Source organism: Lycium barbarum, chromosome 5 (genome assembly GCF_019175385.1).
Source record: "Lycium barbarum isolate Lr01 chromosome 5, ASM1917538v2, whole genome shotgun sequence".
Lineage (NCBI taxonomy): Eukaryota > Viridiplantae > Streptophyta > Magnoliopsida > Solanales > Solanaceae > Lycium > Lycium barbarum.
The window spans coordinates 112,785,584-112,806,161 of record NC_083341.1 but is presented as its reverse complement, the minus strand read 5'-3'; positions in this window follow the sequence as shown (position 1 = coordinate 112,806,161).

Below are 20,578 nucleotides of genomic sequence, written 5' to 3'. Positions count from 1 at the left end.
CTTCGGTACGATGATTATGATTTCCTCATAATAGAATCGGGGGTTCTCGACCTTACGTCACCCTGATATGGTTATAGACTATCTTGGGACTCTAATGTATATTTTATGATGAGTTTATGCAATGTACGCGATGAGACAATTATACTGTGCCTAGATGGCCGGACATGTCACCGCTAATGCGGGCTGCTTGTGATTATACCGCGCCTAGATGGCCGGACATGTCACCGCTAATGCGGGCTGCTTGTGAATTTGCCGTGCCTAGAGGGCCGAACATGACACCACTAGTGGGCGGTGTATGATGGTACCCGGACGCGGGTAAACGAGGATTATATATGTGATAAGTTGATGTATGTGATGTGTTTAAAGTGCATTTCTTTTTAAAGGCTAAGCAGGTTATGAAGAAGTACCCGTTGCCATACTAGATAGGCAAGTACGGAAACTTAGAAATAAAGAAGTGGCCTTAGTTAAGGGCTTATGCAGAAATAACAATCGGGAAGAGATGACTTGGGAGGTGGAAGAAAATATGAAGGCCAGGCAGCCACATTTATTTCAGCCCCCGGAAGAAATCCGAGATGAAACGTCAAGATTATGAGGTATGCATGCTTTCTTTTATGTTTTCGGGTTGTGTGTGGCCAAACTTTATTACTATGATGTTGTGTCCCTATGAGGCATTGTTATGGGCTGTTGTGACAGGTTGGTAGTGCCATATTACAGAGGAAATTCTTGCAAAATTTTCGTAAAATCCCCGAGAACTTAACATTCGAGGACGAATGCTTTAAAGGGGGGAAGAATGTTACACCTCCTATGTTATTTCAAGTAGATTTTGAATTATTGGCGGTGTATACCCTCGGTACGGTAGTCCGCACCAGAGCTTTACTCACGAGATATTTTACATTGTACGTGTACGCGAATATAAATAGGCATCCTTGACATTACAGGGGAGTTGGATGTGAAACGAATCGAGTCGGAGCAAAGCGAAGCAGTTCAGGCGACTGCTGAAACCAGTCAGCATCGACGGCCATGTCCACGACTCGTCGACTGGTGCCGTCGACAGGGTTCAGAAATCAAACATTTCAAAAGCCGTCAACCATACTAGTCGACCCGTCGTTCTGGAAGTTTCCAGCCCTGTCTATAAATATAAGAACCCACGTTTTATTTCATTATTTTCCTCAAAAAGTAGATTCTATATCTCTGTAGAACCCTCCCTCTATTTTCACAACAATCTATACCAAAAATCCAAGATCAAAGCCAAGAATTAAGAGATTCTTATACTAGGAGGCCTACTAGGGTTTGTGGAGAGTGAGGACCCCTTTAGCATACAAGTGGAGGATTCCATTCTTATGGAGTAGAGCGACTCAAGGATTGTTCCCACGTGCTTAAGGTGAGTTATATGTTTATTTCTTTTTTATTGAGAGCATTGGGGGTTGAAATACTTGGATTATGGAAGAAAATGGAATATAGAGCTCAAATGTGAAAGTAATAGAATCTTAAATAGTAGTTGACATGAATCATGGCTTTTGATGTATTATGAATAGAATCTTGCTATTAATGATATTAAGAACATGGGAGAAGCCTAATAGAAGGACGAATGTAGTATTGTATCACGACCATGGCTATGGATGCCCTTGAAATGGGAATAGGAGAATTGAATGATATATAGTTGATGAAGATTATGGATTATGAGATTATGACTATTCTTACAAATGTTTGGGAGTTGTTATATGGCATGGGGAAAGTTGTTAAGGAGATGTTGCCTAATTTTCATTAGCTTTAGTTCAAATGTACTTATGTTATTGATTACCTAATTATTATACGAATTCCCTTGAAGGTAGAATCGCAAGTTAGAGAGGCACGCGAGTGAACGATAGAGAGTTGAAGAAATACAAGGTATGAAAGGCTAGTCCGTTCCTTCTAAGGCATGATTCTCATGAAATGAATTCCCTTTTTCCTTCTATGACTTTCTTACATTCCAGGAAAGATGAGTCAACATTATATAGAGATCTAAAGCCTATGATATGACATTAATTATTATTGATAGACCCACCTTATGATACTAGTTCCTTCGAGGTGAGGCATGATGATTATGATTTTCCCATAATAGAATCGGGGGTTCTCGACCTTACGTCACCCCGATATGGTTATAGATTATCTTGGGACTCTAATGTATGTTTTATGATGAGTTTATGCAATATACGCGATGAGACGATTATACCGTGCCTAGATGGCCGGACATGTCACCGCTAATGCGGGCTGCTTGTGATTATACCGCGCCTAGATGGCAGACATGTCACCGCTATTGTGGGCTGCTTGTGATTTTACCGTGCCTAGAGGGCCGGACATGACACCACTAGTGGGCGGCGTATGATGGTACCCGGACGCGGGTAAATGAGGATTATATATGTGATAAGTTGATGTATGTGATTTGTTTAAAATGCATTTATTTTTAAAGGCTAAGCAGGTTATGTTTTCACCTTATGTTTCAGAATTTCTTTATTATGCTCATTTTATTTAAGCCTTACATACTCAGTACAATGCTCGTACTGACGTCCTTTTCTTTGGACGCTGTGTTCATGCCCACAGGTAGACAGGGAGGTGATCCAGACTCATAGGAGCTATCAGCAGTCTTGAGAGCACTCCATTGTTCCGGAGGTGCCATTGCTTATGCTTTTGTGTATATATCTATTTTGGGCACGACGGGGTCCTGTCCCGTCCATATGGCTAGTACCCTAGTAGAGGCTTGTAGATATGCATGTGTGGGTAGTATGGTCTTGCAATTTTTCCTATATATATATATATATATATATATATATATATATATATATATATATATATGTATCATTATTTTGATAGCCAGAGGGCTTATGTATATAAAAGTAATTATGTTTCAAATGAAAATGGTTTCCCTATGATTATAAGCAGGTTATTAATGAATGATCGCATAATCATTATGATTACGAGTAATATGAGTAGTGCTCGGTGGTTAGCCCCGGGTACCCGTCATGGCCCTTAGTCAGGTTGTGACAGATATATTCCAGGAAGAGCTTTCAGGCCTCCCTCCAGAGCGGGAGATTGATTTTGCTATCGATGTGCTACCAGATACAAAGCCCATATCTATTCCTCCCTATAGAATGGCTCTTGCAGAGTTGAAAGAGTTGAAGGAGAAATTAAAGGAATTTCTTGAGAAAGGCTTTATTAGGCCTAGTTCTTCCCCGTGAGGAGCACCCGTGTTGTTTGTGCGAAAGAAAGATGGCTCTTTGCGAATGTGTATTGACTATCGACAACTGAAAAAGGTGACGATCAAGAACAAGTATCCTCTTCCGAGGATCGATGATTTATTTGATGAATTACAAGGTGCCAAATGGTTTTCAAAGATAGATTTGAGATCCGGGTATCATCGAGTGAGAGTTAGGGAGAAAGATATCCCTAAGACAGCCTTCAGAACAAGATATGGCCACTTTGAGTTCCGACTAATGTCATTTGGGCTAACTAATGCACCTACATTATTTATGGATGTTATATCCCGTATTTTGTGCATTGGGACATATTAAGCCAACCACGATAAGTTAAGGACAAGGCTATTTTTTTCGATTTTGTTTTAATGCACAAGTTGCTTATAAATTTTATTGGTGTGGAAATATTAAGGGAAATTAGAAGTTAATTTATTCATGATATAAAAAAGGCCACAAGTGGCCGTGTGGTTTGGGGTGGGCTCCCACCTGTGGCTTGGCCAATTGCCTTGAGCCATGAGTGGGGGCATGTGTCCACCTTTTGTGGGCTATGTATTTGTATATATATAGATGAGTGATGACAAAGCAAGACTTATTCATCATTTACACAACTCAAGAAACTTGGAGAAGAAGATGGAGAACCATTCGACCATGGCTAGCCGAATATGGTGCCATAGAAATTGATCAAGAAAAAAAAATTCTTCTAGTATTCCAACCAATTGGAAGGCCGTTATTAACGTGGAGTGGTTGTTGGAGCAAGCAAAGCATTCATTTGTGCAACTCATAAACCCTAGCCAAGTTGAGAAGTTAAAGGATAAAGGTAAGATTTAATCTCCTTTTCTATGTGTTAGGGATGATTTGTGAGTGTTGTAGTATGTAGAAATGGATGAAATTCATGAAATATGTGTGTGTAGGTTGTGGCCGAATAGGGGTTGGGTTGGTAAGATGTGATGAATTGATTTTATTTAGTATTTTGGTTGTTGTTGTTGTGGATTCCATGATGAAAATGAAGGTTTGATGGCTTGAAATGAAGTTGTAATCGTTGTGGGATTGTTGAAGAAGTTAATGTGACGTTAGCATGGTTTCTTATATTTGTAGGAATGATGTTGTTAATGTGTGGCTGTTGGTATAATTCATGAACTTGGAAGTGAGGAATGTGTTGTTGTTGTTCTTATTGAGTTTGGAAGATTGTAAGTTGGGTTGTTGTGGTTAATTTGAATGTAAATGAAATGCCGTCGAATTATGTAGAAAGGGTTGCTAACGTTAGAATGCATTTTGAATTAATTGTTGAAGTTGAAAATATGATTGTTGGTATTGTTGTTGGTGATTTGGCCGAGTTGAATTCTCGGACTTGGTTGAATTTATAGGGGAAATGCTGCCCAAATTTCTGTAGGTGGATTGCTAGCTTAGAACCGGATTCCTAAATACCTATAGCTAATGTTTGATATCTTTTGACGTTGTTGTAGATCTTACGAAAGCCGAGACTTAAGTTCAGATTAGCTTAGGAAGCGGGCAAGGTATGTAAGGCTTACCCTTTCTTTCTTTTGGCATGTCCTAGAGCTAAGTAAGGTATGACACGCATCTTGGGGTAACTCTATTCTTTAACTCCGAGCTTGTTTACGATTCTTATTCACTTCTTGACACGAGCATACTTGGTATAGTCGAGTATGTTGTATGATTGACTAGCGAGCAAAGCATAAAGAGTCCCTGTTCCTAAAAGGGTTCTATAAGGATTAATGTCCCTAACTTTTATAGGCGGTCTCGGATTGCTTTGAAACGTTCGTAGAGGTTTCTGTAATGAATAATGTCCATAACTTTCTTATGCAAACTCGGATTGACTCGAAACGTGTTTATGATCCTTCAAGTGTCGATTAGTGTACTTACCTATTGAGTCCCAAAAATTGATTTATATGCATATGGTTTCTCACTACTCTGCTCGTGCATATTGTTGTTACATCTTTCACCGAGTCCCGGGCCGGGTATGTTATCGTGCAGAGTGTCACTGCATTATTTACCGAGTCCCTCACTAGAGGGCCAGGTACGGTATATATATATATATATATATATATATATATATATATATATATATATATATATATACATATGATGACATGATGATATGATGATATGATGAGATGATGATATGTTATGGCGGCCAGGAGGGCATATGATGACTTTATTAACCGAGTCCCTCACTAGAGGGCCGAGTACGGTATATATATATATACATGATGATATGATAGTATGCTGACATGATGACATGATTTTATCCACCGAGTCCCATAATGGGCCGGGTACGGTATATGATAATGGTATGCATGATTTTGTTTCGTAATGCACAGGTACAACGATTTCTTGATCATCATACTTGTCTCCTGGAATCTCTATTTCAGTTATGATCTACCTAATTGCATTTCATGCCTTACATGCTCAGTACATATTCCGTACTGACCCCCTTTTCTTCGGGGGCTGCGTTTAATGCCCACAGGTACAGACGCTCGTTGTGGTGACCCGCCAGCCTTGGACATCATTCTGCTATTTGAAGTGCTCCCTTGTCCCGGAGCCTATACGTTTGGTACAGATCCTTCTGTTGTGAATATGTATATATATATATATATATATATATATATATATATATATATATGTCTAATTAGGGTACGGTGGGGCCCTATCCCGCTATATGACACTGTTGTTACTCTTAGAGGCCTGTAGACATGTATGTGGGTCATGGGTGGTTATCGTTCAGTTATGTCAGTATGGATTACGTTTTGGCAAGTCCCTACATTACGATAGCCTGACTGGCTTGTGTGTGATATCATACGTGACAGTTTTATACAGCATTTTGTCTTGCATTTATAAAAGCTCTTAATATGCTAAACGCTAGTATAATAAGTGTCCATCTGGTTGAGTCGTGATAGTACAGGTTGAACGATAGATAGTATGATAAGGGGTGCTCGGTAGCCAATACTGGGTACCTGTCATGGCCCTCTGGTTGGGTCGTGACAATGCATTTGATGAACAATGTGTTCAGGCCCTTCCTAGATTTATTTGTGATTGTGTTCATGGACGATATCTTGGTGTATTCTAGGTTCGAGGCAGAGCATGCGGATCACTTGCGTATCGTTCTTAGAGTTCTTCAAACTCGAGAGTTATTTGCCAAATTTTCTGAGTGTGAGTTTTGGTTGAACACAGTGACCTTTCTGGGGCATATTATTTCAGTCGATGGTGTTCGGGTAGATACCTAGAAGATCGAGGCCGTGAAGACTTGGCCAAGGCCCACAACTCCTACGGAGGTTCGTAGTTTTCTGGGTTTGGTAGGTTATTACAGGAGGTTCGTAGAAGGCTTTTCTTCTATTTCTGCTCCACTCACGAAGCTAACCCAAAAATCAGCCAAATTTCAATGGACAGATGCTTGTGAGTGTAGTTTACAAATGCTAAAGGATAGATTAACTTCTGCCCCAGTCCTGACACTTCTAGAAGGATCGGGAGGTTATGTTGTGTATTGTGACGCTTCAGGCATTGGGCTAGGCTGTGTGTTGATGCAGCATGGTAAGGTGATTGCGTATGCTTCAAGATAGTTACGGAAACATGAGAAGATTTATCCAACCCATGATCTTGAATTGGCTGCAGTGATTCATGCATTAAAGATGTGGAGACATTATTTGTATGGTGTCCATGTAGATATTTATACAGATCATAAGAGCCTTCAGTATATCTTCAAGCAGAAAGAATTGAATTTGCGGCAACGAAGGTGGTTGGAATTATTGAAAGACTATGATGTTGACATCCTGTATCATCCCGGAAAAGCAAATGTTGTGGCTGATGCTCTTAGCCGTAGATCCATGGGAAGTTTATGCGATGTACATCCAGAGAAAAGAGAAATGGCTCCTGAGCAGTTAGCTAGCCTAGGAGTTCGAGTAGTGGACTAAGGTAGCATGGGAGCAACCATTCAGAATTCAGCGGTGTCATCATTAGTAGTGGGAGTGAAAGAGCGACAATATGAAGATCCCATGCTAATTCATCACAGAAATACACTCCCTCAGAAGGAGAAGTCATCATTTGAGATTTCTGGAGATGGAGTTCTCCGATTCTGAGGCAGGTTATGTGTTCTTGATGTTGCAGGATTACGCCACCAAATATTGAGAGAAGCTCATTGTTCTCGTTATTCTGTCCATCCAGGAGCAACTAAAATGTTTCATGATCTTAAATCTGTATATTGGTGGAATGAGATGAAGAAAGATATAGCGGAATTTGTAGCTCAATGTCCTAACTGTCAGCAAGTTAAAATTGAGCACCAAAAGCCAGGCGGATTGTTGCAAACCATAGAAATTCCAACTTGGAAATGGGAAGTAATTAATATGGACTTCATTACAGGCTTACCCCGTTCCCGACGTAAGTATGATTCTATATGGGTAATTGTAGATAGACTTATGAAGTCAACTCATTTCTTACCGGTCAGAACTACATATGTAGTAGAATATTATGCAAAGCTTTATGTTAAATAGATAGTGTGGCTTCACGGTGTTCCAGTATCTATTATCTCCGATAGAGGGACTCAATTTACAACAAATATTTGGAAATATTTCCAAGAAGGTCTGGGGACTCATGTGAGCCTTAGCACGACATTTCACCCACAGACGGATGGGCAAGCTGAACGTACCGTTCAGACTCTTGAGGATATGCTATGGACATGTGTATTGGATTTTGGAGGTAGTTGGGATGATCATTTATCGCTTATTAAGTTTGCTTATAATAATAGTTATCATTCTAGCATCCAAATGGCACCGTATGAGGCTTTATATGAGCGAAAGTGCAAATCCTCAATTGGATGGTTCGAGGTAGGAGAGACTAAATTGATAGGGCCAGACTTGGTCCAGCAAGCTATAGAGAAAGTTAAGCTCATACAGGATCGATTATTAACAGCACAAAGTCGTCAAAAGTCCTATGCGGATAATCGCCGAAGGGACTTAGAGTTACACGTGAAAGATTGAGTATTCTTAAAGGTGTCGCCGATGAAGGGCATGATGAGATTTGGCAAAAAGGGGAAGATTAGTCCCCGGTACATTAGACCTTATGAGATTGTGCGCAAAGTAGGCAAAGTGGCTTACAAATTAGATCTACCTTCTGAGTTGGAGTCAGTTCACCCAGTTTTCCATGTATCAATCTTCGTAAGTGCATTGGAGACCCTTTTAGAATAGTACCAATAGATGATGCTCAAGTTGTTATACCCCGTATATTTATACATCAAATTATTCGCAAGTAAATCGACTTAAGCTAAAGGCAGAATCATTTTCGGACACGAAATAGAAATCTTTAATTTTCAATTTTAATTAGAACGTAAATTGTTTATAAATTTTATTTAGTGTAAAATTATTATTGGAGATTAGGAATTAATTAATTGTGATTAGATTATTAAGTGGGAATTAGTAATTAATTAAATTAATTCAAGTTAATTATACAAGTGGGCCCCACCCGATTTTAATTAAAAAAAAACAACAACAAGTCATCAACTTCTCTAAATTCATTTCAGTCCACAATTTCCTATAACATCAATTTCATGCATTTTCTTAATTCCAATTTTGTCCAATCCAATTTTAATCCTTCCATTACAACACCATTAACATAATTACACCATAAAATACGAAAATCTTACCAAATTTTTCTCGGAGGAATTTGTACTCTTAATTGCTCCAATTTCGCAATTTCTTCTTCCCGGATTCAATATCCAATGTTGCTATCACCTCCTTGGACTTGCTAATCACCTTAGAATTAATCTAAAAAGAGTTTTTGTTTTTTAATGGGGGCTGCCATGGCTGAAGCTTGGCAGCCATGGCCGTGACCTCTCTTTTTCATTTGAGAGTGAAAATGAAGTATTCTTTCTTTCAATTCATCACTTTGGTTGAAATGTAGTGAATGACTAACTTAATCATCAATTGTTCATATTTATATGTTGCCTAAGCACAAAACACGTTCCCCTCCCTATGTGTCATCTAGTTGATGACTTGTTGTTGTTTTTTTTAATTAAAATCGGGTGGGGCCCACTTGTATAATTAACTTTAATTAATTACTAATTTCCACTTAATAATATAATCACAATTATTTAATTACTAATCTCCAATAATAATTTTACACTACATAAAATTTATAAACAATTTACATTCTGATTAAAATTGAAAATTAAAGATTTCTATTTCGTGTCCGAAAATGATTCTTCCTTTAGCTTGAGTCGATTTGCTTGCGAATAATTCGACGTATAAATATACGGGGTACAACTTTTCCCATAAACCATGGCTGGCCGAGAGCCAACAGCCATGGTTCCTATGTTTTTTTTTTGTTTCAATATTCTTACCTTATCCAACATGCCTCTTTCGCACCGTAACTTACCTGTGTACCTTGTAACTGCCGACATCATCGGTCGCTTTCTTCTGTCAATATCGTTCTTCAGCTGAAATCAAAGGTTAGTATAAGGAATTTCATTTCCTATGGCTGGGCTCTATTGCACGATCTTAGATATGAAAGAAAGGTAACTGTCACGACCCAGCTAGGGGCCGCGACGGGTACCCGGAGCTAGTTACCGAGCACCGCTCACTCTATTACTTCTCTTACTCATTTAATACTCATTTATCAATTCTACATACTAATTGTAGGAAATCGTATTTAATCAAATATAAATACTTTATATACATTTGCCTCTTGGCCATCAAAATAATATACATACATAGGAAAACATCTTGTGAGACCATCTAACCCACACTGCGTATCTACGAGCCTCTACTAACATAATGAATACATGGACGGAACAAGACTCCGTCATGCCCAAAATATGCATATATGAATGTACACCAAAAGAATAGTCATAAGCACCTCCGAACAATGGAGTGCTATCTATCAGCTGACAGCTACTGAGGACCTGGGCCGAGCTCTCCTCCCTGTCTACCTGTGGGCATGAACACAGTGTCCGAAGAAAGTACGTCAGCACGAATATTGTACCGAGTATGAGAGGCATACATAATGAAAGGAAACATCAATAATACGAGGATAACATCAATCTGACTGATAATCATACATGAAGTAATGCATGCTGTCTTACTCATCATCATAGCATGTATGCATCATATGCAAGCTGCCCGTCCATGTCGGTACGGTGTGATAATCAATAATATTAGCCCGCGTCCAGGCCTCCCGCGTCCGGGGTACCATCTCATGCCGCCCACTAGTGGTGTCTGCCCACGCCCGTAGGTCGTGGTGTATCCGTATCGCCGCCCGCCGAAGCGGTGTCTGCCCGGCCAACTAGGCCCGGTGTGAAATGCTCATGACATGCTCAATGTAAATGTTCATAGTAATATGCTTATCATAATGCGTGTATAAGGCTCATGATCAACTTTACTCTATCGGGGTGACGTAAGGTCGTGATCCCCCGGTTACATTATGGAACCATTATGGACATTCTGCCTCACCTTGAAAGGACTAGTACATAAGGTGAGTGTAGGCAAGGAATAACATCATCATCATTCTAGTGTCATCATATCGTATAACTTATCTCATATAGACATTCATGGGTATAAGCTTTTAACTTCTTAGAATGTAAGAACTCATGAAAGGAATAAGGATTCAAGTTAAAAGATTCATGCCATTAGAAAGAAGGGCTAGCCTCACATACCTTGGTCGTTTAGCTAAGATATCGCTCACTTGTTCTCCGTCGATATCACGTCGTTACCTTCATAAGAGAATTCGTATCAACATTAGTAAACTAACTATAAGAACGCGTCGCTAATTCTAGGAGAAGTCGGACAACGCTTCCTTCGCTCATACCATTTTTCTCATGTTTTATATCAACTCCCAACATTCATAATATTATTGGCAATATCGTCATCGACAATCGTCATTTTCGTACATTTAGCAAAATCCACCATTTTCCTCCAATTTCCCCCATATTTAGCCTTATGACTCGTCTTTGCGTTTTCATGCATTTAATGCTTGATTCATGATATAAACATTGTTTATAATGTATTTGTACTCTCAACACTTCAGCATTCATAGTTCGATTCCACTATCATTCATTTATGCCACTATTCACTCAATAATGATCTTTTTCTATGTTCTTCTACATTTCAAGTGTCTAAGCTTTCCAATACTTCAAACAACATGGAAAAATCATGAAACTTACCTTGGATGATGGTTGAACAATCCTTAAGTTGAAATACTTCAATTAGCCAAAACCCTAGTACCACCTTCTTGGGAATTTCTTCACTTAGATGATCCTTTGTTGTGTTCTTACACTTGATTTCCTGAATTTGGTGTTGTTGGTCTTGATGTTCTTTTGATTCTTTGGGATTTCTATAGATGAAGTATGTGGAGAGGTCTAGAACTTTCTTGAGTTGGTTGAATGAATAATGAGTTAAAATGAGGCTTAAGTCCACTTTAAAAATCACAAATCTGATCTTTAATGAATTCTCGTCGGGATGAACAGTGGTCGTAAACCACCATATACGGACCGTATTTTGATTTACGGTCCGTCCTCCATGGTCGTTTTTAATCATCCCAGAAACAGAAATTTTGGCTGGGGATTATGGCAATTTACGACTGAGGTTTACGGTCCGTAAACCAGTTTACGGGCCGTCCTCCAAGTCGTTTTTAACCATTTTCACAATTTACAGAAAGTTAGGATTTTTGACAAGCTGGAGGACGATTGCACTATATGGTCCGTAAATCACTTTACGGGCCGTATAGTGCCATATACGACCACTGGGCTGAAAAAAATTTCGCGACTTTCTTATTCCAAAAATTCTTAATTAGTCATTCCCGACTTAATAAAACATCATTCACTCAAACTCTTCATCATTCCACTTATAATACAAGTACGGAGAAATTTCCGAGGTGTAACATTCTTCCCCCCTTTTGGAACATTCGTCCTCGAATGTTTGACACTTGGGAATTCTAGAAAAATTTTGCCAGAGTTTCCTTTGTAATTTGGACACTACCTTTCCATTACAACAACCCACAATATCTTCGCCTCACAGGGCTATATCACAATATCAACACATTTATGGCCACACACGACCAAAAACATAAAATTAAAACATACATACCTTACACCATCGACGTCTCATCCTGAATCTCTTCTGGGGATTGGAACAAATGGGGGTACATGGATTTCATCTTCTCCTCCGCTTCCCAAGTCATTTCTTCCCGATTATTGTTCCGCCATAGAACTTTGACTGAAGCAACCTCTTTATTCCGAAGCCTTCGTACTTGTCTATCCAAAATGGCAATGGGCATTTCCTCGTATGTTAGCTTCTCTGTTACTTGCACATCATCAACCGGAACTATTCTCGTTGGGTCTCCCATACACTTGCGGAGCATCGAAACATGGAATACTGGGTGCACGGATTCGAGCTCTGAAGGCAAGTCCAATTCGTAGGCTACTCGACCCACCTTGCGAATGATTTGGTAGGGTCTGATATATCTAGGACTTAGCTTTCCCTTCTTGCCAAATCTCATCACTCCCTTCATCGGCGATACCTTCAGGAACACCCAATCGCCCACTTGAATTTCCAAGTCTCGTCGGCGATTATCTGCATAAGACTTTTGGCGACTTTGAGCTGTTAACAGTCGGTCTCGAATCACCTTAACCTTTTCAACTGCTTGTTGGATCAAGTCGGGGCCTATCAATTGTACTTCTCCGGTTTCAAACCATCCAATTGGAGATCTGCATTTTCTTCCATATAGGGCTTCATATGGAGCCGTTTGAATACTGGAATGATAGCTGTTATTATAGGCAAATTCAATAAGAGGCAAATGCTCATCCCAACTACCACCAAAGTCCAGCACACATGCTCGTAGCATATCTTCAAAAGGTCTGAATAGTACGCTCGGCTTGTCCGTCGGTCTGCGGATGGAACACCGTGATGAGCTTCACTTGAGTACCTAGACCTTCTTGAAAGGACTTCCAGAACTTGGCTGTGAACTGTGCCCCTCTGTCTGTGATAATGGCCAAAGGAATACCGTGAAGTCGTACAATCTCCTTGAGATACAATTTAGCATAATCTTCCGCTGAATATGTGGTTCTAACGGGAAGAAAATGAGCTGCTTTCGTGAGTCTATCCACGATCACCCATATAGAATCATACTTCCCTCGCGTACGGGGTAATCCTACCACAAAATCCATGTTAATTTCTTCCCATTTCCACATAGGAATTTCCATTGCTTGCAATAACCCTCCTGGCTTTTGATGCTCGGCCTTCACTTGCTGGCAATTCGGACACTGTGCTACAAATTCTGCTATGTTTCGCTTCATGCCATCCCACCAATATACCAATTTGAGATCGTGGTACATCTTGGTTGCACCTGGATGAATAGAATACCGGGAATAATGTGCTTCCTCTAAAATCCGTTGGCGCAAGTTTGCCACATTCGGTACACATAGCCGGCCTCGATATCTAAGAACCCCTTCTATGGAAACTTCAAATGGAGACTTTTCCTTTTCCTGAGAGAGATCTCGATAGTGTCTTAACTGAGGATCTTCATATTGCCGTTCCTTCACTTCTAGATTCCATGATGAAACTGTGGGGTCATGGATGCTAATACTTGCATCTCCTGAATCAATTGGCCGTACGCCGAGACTTGCTAACCGATGGACTTCACGAACCATTTCTCGCTTTTCCGAAGGAACCCCACATAAACTACCCATCGATCGGCGGCTAAGTGCATCTGCTACTACATTCGCCTTTCCTGGATGACATAAAATGTTCACATCATAATCCTTCAATAATTCTAACCATCGCCTTTGCCGCAGGTTCAACTCCTTCTGTTTGAAAATATATTGAAGGCTTTTGTGATCCGTATAGATGTCCACGTGCACACCATATAAATAGTGCCTCCACATTTTCAATGCATGAATGAACGCAACTAGCTCAAGATCATGAGTGGGATAATTCTGTTCATGTTTTCGCAACTGTCTCGAAGCATAAGCAATAACTTTTCCATTCTGCATCAACACACATCCTAATCCCACACCGGAGGCGTCACAATATACTACATAGCCATCTGATCCTTCTGGAAGTGTTAGCACTGGCGCTGAGGTCAACTCGATACCTCAATAAAATGTTTTGTTAAGAGTTGCCACCTTTTTCTAAATCATCCCTTAGTATCACAAGTCCTTCTGAATTATCCTAGTATTTCACCAACAACATATGAAATACATGATCCTAGACAGCCCACAAGTTTAAGTTTTCCTTCCACAAATTCCATCTCTAATTAGTTGATTAAGAACTAATAAAATGTTACTATGGAGCATTCTCCAACCATCACCAGAAGAAAACTAGAATCCAACAAGCACCACAAGACTTCTTAGTGCTTGATTCACATAGTTTACCTCCATATTTGTCCTTGGGTCATGAGCGAACCATTTAGGTCATAACTACTTGTTGTATGCCTTGTACTATTCTAATAAGGTGAAACTTAATTAGCGGACGTTTTTGCCCTTCAACATAAGCCTTGTTCTAAGGCAAAATATGGTTGGAACGTATTCTCGTCCGTTCAAGTGAATTTCGAATTCGCTGTTCATATACGCTTCTTCAAAACAAGGCCTTCCAAACAAGAATGACACCTCTTATGAATGATGTGGGGGTATTTCTTAACTCTGTAGTCCAACATAATAGATTTACCTTGTCGGTATCAACCTTCAAAACATATTATGGACTTATGTCTCATTCTCTTCCTTTTTCCTATTTCTGGGAAAATTTGGGCAGAGTTTCATCTGTACTTCTTACTATCCCAAAACCTGCACGCAGGAAATACCAACAATGCCAAACAGGCCAACATGTATACACATATATCGTATCGTATCATAGCTACACAGGGCTCCAAATTTCCAGAAAATGTATAAAGGTGTCGAGACTTACCTCACATATCGCACCTCGAGACGTACCTGATCCTTTAACGATCTGTTCTGTTATACTTTCCTATCCACCTTCTCTTTCATCCTCCAACTTTACATTTCAATCATATTTCAATATTCTCACTAACTTGTTTCAGCATGGGATCTCACTTGAAGTTTAAGTATTCACATCAAACGTGTTGCAGTGTCAGTTGATTTCATCTTACACTTGCATTTCTCTCATCCGCTTCCCCCCTTTTGGGTGTACTCAAATCATTATCTATTTATTTTCTACTCTATGTCCCCATTTCCAATTTTCAAATTCATATGATTCTTTTCCAATACATTTGGTAGACTGCACCATACCCATGTCTTCCTTTATATCATCTATAACTTAGATTCCCCATGTATGAAACCCCAACACAATCATTGGGGCTATATCCCGTATATTTATACGTCGAATTATTCGCAAGCAAATCGACTCAAGTTAAAGGCAGAATCATTTTTGGACACGAAATAGAAATCTTTAATTTTCAATTTTAATTAGTACATAAATTGTTTATAAATTTTATTTAGTGTAAATATATTATTGGAGATTAGGAACTAATTAATTATGATTAATTTATTAAGTAGAGATTATTGATTAATTAAAATTAATTAACTTAATCATTATTGTGGGCCCCACTCGATTTAAATAAAATAAAAAAAAAAGATTATTCAAGAAGTCAAATTGGTGAGTCATGAAGGGGGGCATGTGTCAATTTAAGGGGCACTTTATATATACGAGTTGGATGAACACTTAGCAATTCATTTTCATTTCACCAAAACATTAAAGATAGAAAAAAAAAAAAAAAGAGGAGCAGCCATGGCTGCTACTGTTCACGGCCAGCCATGGCTGTTTTAATTTTTTTTTTTTTTTGCTTTGATTTAATTCCAAGATGATTTACAAGTTCAAGGAGGTGATAGCAACGTTGGATATTGAATCGAGGAAGAAGAAATTGCGAAATTGGAGCAATTAAGAGTAGAAATTCGTCCGAGAAAATTAAGGTATGATTTTCTTGTTTTATGGTGTAATTGTGTTAATAGTAGTGTTGTGATGGAGTTATTAAAATTGGATTGGACGAAATTGGAATTAAGAAAATGCATGAAATCGATGTTATAGGGAATTGTGGGTTGAAATGGATTTAGAAAGGTTGTTGGGTTGTTAGAATTGTTATGGGCTGATGTGAGAATTTTTTATATATATTTCTGTTGTTGGTATTTCTGTGTTAACAGGAGGATAATTGGAAATTCGGGTTAGGCGAATATATAGGGGAAATGCTGCCCGATTTTCGTTAAATCCTTAATAATGAAAAACCCTAAACGAGAATGTATAGGTTAAGGAACAAGTTCTATAAAGCGATGGGCTACGGATTTACGAGCTAAAAAGTATAGCTACTGACGATAACATTACTTTTATGTTAAATAGGCTAAAAGAGCGATAAAGCGAACGGTTTTGCGATTAGTCGTCAACAGGTATGTAAAGTTAACCCTTCTTTCTTTTTGGCATGATCCTTATGAAATAAACAGACGATGTGTATATGAATCCAAAGAAATTCCTATTATTATAGACACTAGGATAATTATGTTCTTGATTTCTATAAGCTATTTCATATGGTTTTGATACGTGTCTATGATTTTTTGAAGTTCTATTTGATATGTTTCCGAGTGACATTCGAAAGGAATTTGATGTGACTATTGTCTTGATTTCAAATGATAGTTCGTTTTGATTATTCCATTGGGTCTTTGATATATCTTGATACGTATATATGATTCCAGAAGTTCTATTCTGACATAACCCACAGTGACATCTGAAAGGTATTTGATATGACTATCGTTTTGATTTCCAAATGATATTGTTTTGATTTCCAAATGATATCGTTTTGATTATTCCATTGAGTCTCAGATTTGATTTAAATTGCATATAGTTGCTCACTACTCTGCTCGTGCGTGCCTCAATATGTCTTTCACTGAGTCCCGGGCCAGGACACGTTTTCGTGCACAGTTTCACTGCATTGTTCACCGAGTCCCTCACTAGAGGGCCGAGACACGTTATATATATATATATATATGATATGATATGATGATGTGATGATATGTTATGGCGGCCAGGAGGGCATATGATGACTTTATTCACCGAGTCCCTCAGTAGGGGGCCGGGACACGTTATATATATGATATATGATATTGATATGCTTGATTTTCATTTCATAAGGCAAGTGTATTGATGTTTTAAAAGGCATACTTGTTTCTGGTAATCCCTATTTCAGTTATGATCCTTTTTACTGTATTTCATGCTTTATATACTCAGTACATATTCCGTACTGACCCCCTTTCTTCGGGGGGCTGCGTTTCATGCCCGCAGGTACAGATTGTCAGTTTCGTGACCCTTCAACATAAGACTTCTGCTCAGCTGTCTTGGAGAGCTCCGTTGTTCCGGAGTTTAGACTTTTGGTACAAATCTTATGATATATGCATATATGTTTATCCAGGGGTATGACGGGGACCTGTCCCATCAAATTTCGCCATTCGTACTCTTAGAGGTCTGTAGACATATGTGTGGGTTGTGTATGAGTTCTGTTTAGCCGTGTTTATACGATGTGCTGTGGTATGATGTTCGTCTATAGTGGCAGCCTTGTCGGCTTGCATATGATATTGATATGTGATGGTAGCCTTGTCGGCTTGCATATGATATTGATATGTGATGGCAGCCTTGTCGGCTTGCGTATTATTTCATGATTTGATCAGTTGTGACTCCTCAGGAGACAGTTTATCTGGATATATATATATATATATATATATATATATATATATATATATATATATATATATATATATGTGTGTGTGTGTGATGACGTTATGGACTTTCGGAGTTCTTCGTAAGTTCCATATTGTTCGTAGTTTCAGTTGACTATGTCTGGTAGGTATGTATACGGGTGTCCAGGTCGGGCACCAGTCACGGCCTACGGGGTTGGGTCGTGACAAAACTGGTATCAGAGTAGTTCATCCTCGGAGTGTCTACAGACCGTGTCTAGTAGAGTCTTGTTTATCGGTGTGTTGTGCACCACATCTATAAACAGGAAGCTACAGGACATTTAGGATGTTACTTTTCTTTCATATCTCAGATCGTGCGATAGAGCCCAGCCATAGGAAATCAAATTCCTTGTACTAACCTTTGATTTCAGCTAAAGAACGACATCGACATAAGGAAGCGACTGACGATATTGGAAGTTACAAAGTACACAGGTAAGTAATGGTGCGAAAGAGGCATGTCGGATAAGGTAAGAATATTGAAATGTGACTGAAATGTAAAGTTGGAGGATGAAAAAGAAGGTGGATAGGAAAGTATAATAGAACAGATCGTTAAAGGATCAGGTACGTCTCGAGGTACGATATGTGAGGTAAGTCCCGACAGCTTTATACTTTTTCTGGAAATTAGGAGCCCTGTGTGGCCATGATACGATATGATATATGCGTATATATGTTGGCCCTGTGAAGCATTGTTGGTATTTCCTGCGTGCAGGTTTTGGGATAGTAAGAAGTACAGAGAAAACTCTGCCCAAATTTTCACAGAAATAGGAAAAAGAAGAGAATGAGATATAAGTTCATAATATGTCTTGAAAGTTGATACCGATAGGGTAAATTTATTGTGTTGGACTAAAGCTTTAAGGGATACCCTCTATGTCATCCGTAAGAGGCACCATTCTTATTTGGAAAATTTTATTTCGAAAAAGCATATATGAGAAGTAAAGTTTGGAATTCATTTGAACGGACCAGAATACTTCCCAACCACATTTTTTCCTTAGAAAAAGCTCATGTTGTAGGGCAAAAACGTCCAGCAATTAAGTTTCACTTTATTGGAAGAGTGCAAAGCATACAACAAGTAGTTTATGAACTAAACAATTCGTTCACGACTCAAGAATAAACCTGGAGGTAAACCATGTGAATCAAGCACTAAGAGGTCCTGTGATGCTTGTCAGATTCTAGTTTTCTTCTGGTGGTGGTTGGAGAATGCTTTATAGTAACATTTTATTAGTTCTTAATCAACTAATTGGAGATGGAATTTGTGGAAGGAAAACTCAAACTTGTGAGCCGTCATGGATCATGTGTTCCACGTGTATTGATGAAATGCTGGGATGATTCGGAAGGGCTTGTGATACTAAGTGATGATTTAGAAAAAGCTAGCAACTCGTAACAGAACATTTTATTGAGCTATCGAGTGAACCGATAAGTAGGGGTTATGTAGAAATAGTGTTTACCGAAGGATACAAGAGTAGCATGAAATTCCTCGTGCATAAAATAAAAGATGGACATAAACTGGAGAAATGAAAAGAATACTAAAGGAAGCACTCAAGACGGACGTAAATAATTGAGTACGAGTATGAAATAAAACAGGAAAACACATAGCTATGGAATTAAAGATGTAGTACGACGAAAAGATGATAAGACAAGACCACTATTAAGATGACTTTGATATGATTTTGAGTAATTTAGAAGTTAGCGTTGGGTATACAACAAGAATGAAATAGCATGAGGCATAAAGGAGCACTGCGTGTATGTGACTTCACCTCGGAAATAATGAAATCCTTAAAGGACAAGGATTGTATATTTGCGAAACAACTAATGTATTGTGAGGTTATTAAAGGAAACAGGTGATATCCGTTGGGATAAAGATAGTATTATAGGAAAGCTTGAGACACTTATCATTAGAATATAAGTGCTACCGAATGGAAAAATTGAAACGACTATAAGCACTAGCAAATTGCTGATCGGAATAAATGGAATGTGGCTTCGGATAAATTGCTACATTAATTATATTACTCGAGTACCAACCATCAGATAAGATTTTATACTATATATCGAGAGTTCTCATCGTCTCGTGATTGTGTTGGGGTTTCATACAAGGGTAATTTAAGTTATGGGTGATATAAAGGAAGACATGGATATGGTGCAGTAACCAAATGTATTGGAAAAGAATCATACGAATTTAAAAATTGGAAATGGGGACATAGAGTAGAATATAAATAGATAATGATGTAGGTACACCCAAAAGGGGGGAAGCGGATGAGAGAGATGCAAGTGTAAGATGAAATTAACTGACACTGCAACACGTTTAAGGTGAATACTTAAACTTCAAGTGAGATCCCTTGCTGAAACAAGTTAGTAAGATTTGAAAGCCAGCAATAAACGGGTAGAAGCCAAGATGGTATTTGAGACAGTGCTGAGAATTATTGGTAAAGATCTTGGATAATATGACATCAGAAGGTGGATGCTTATAAAAGGGAAGAATACGACAAGAGAATGGTAACGAGTAACTTAAAAGATATTATAAAGGATAGCAAGGCTATATTGGATTAGAGATTAAGACGTTGGCAATGGGGTTGCTTGCTAATGATACTGTAACTTATAAGTAGCAAAAGAGAAAGGATAGGAA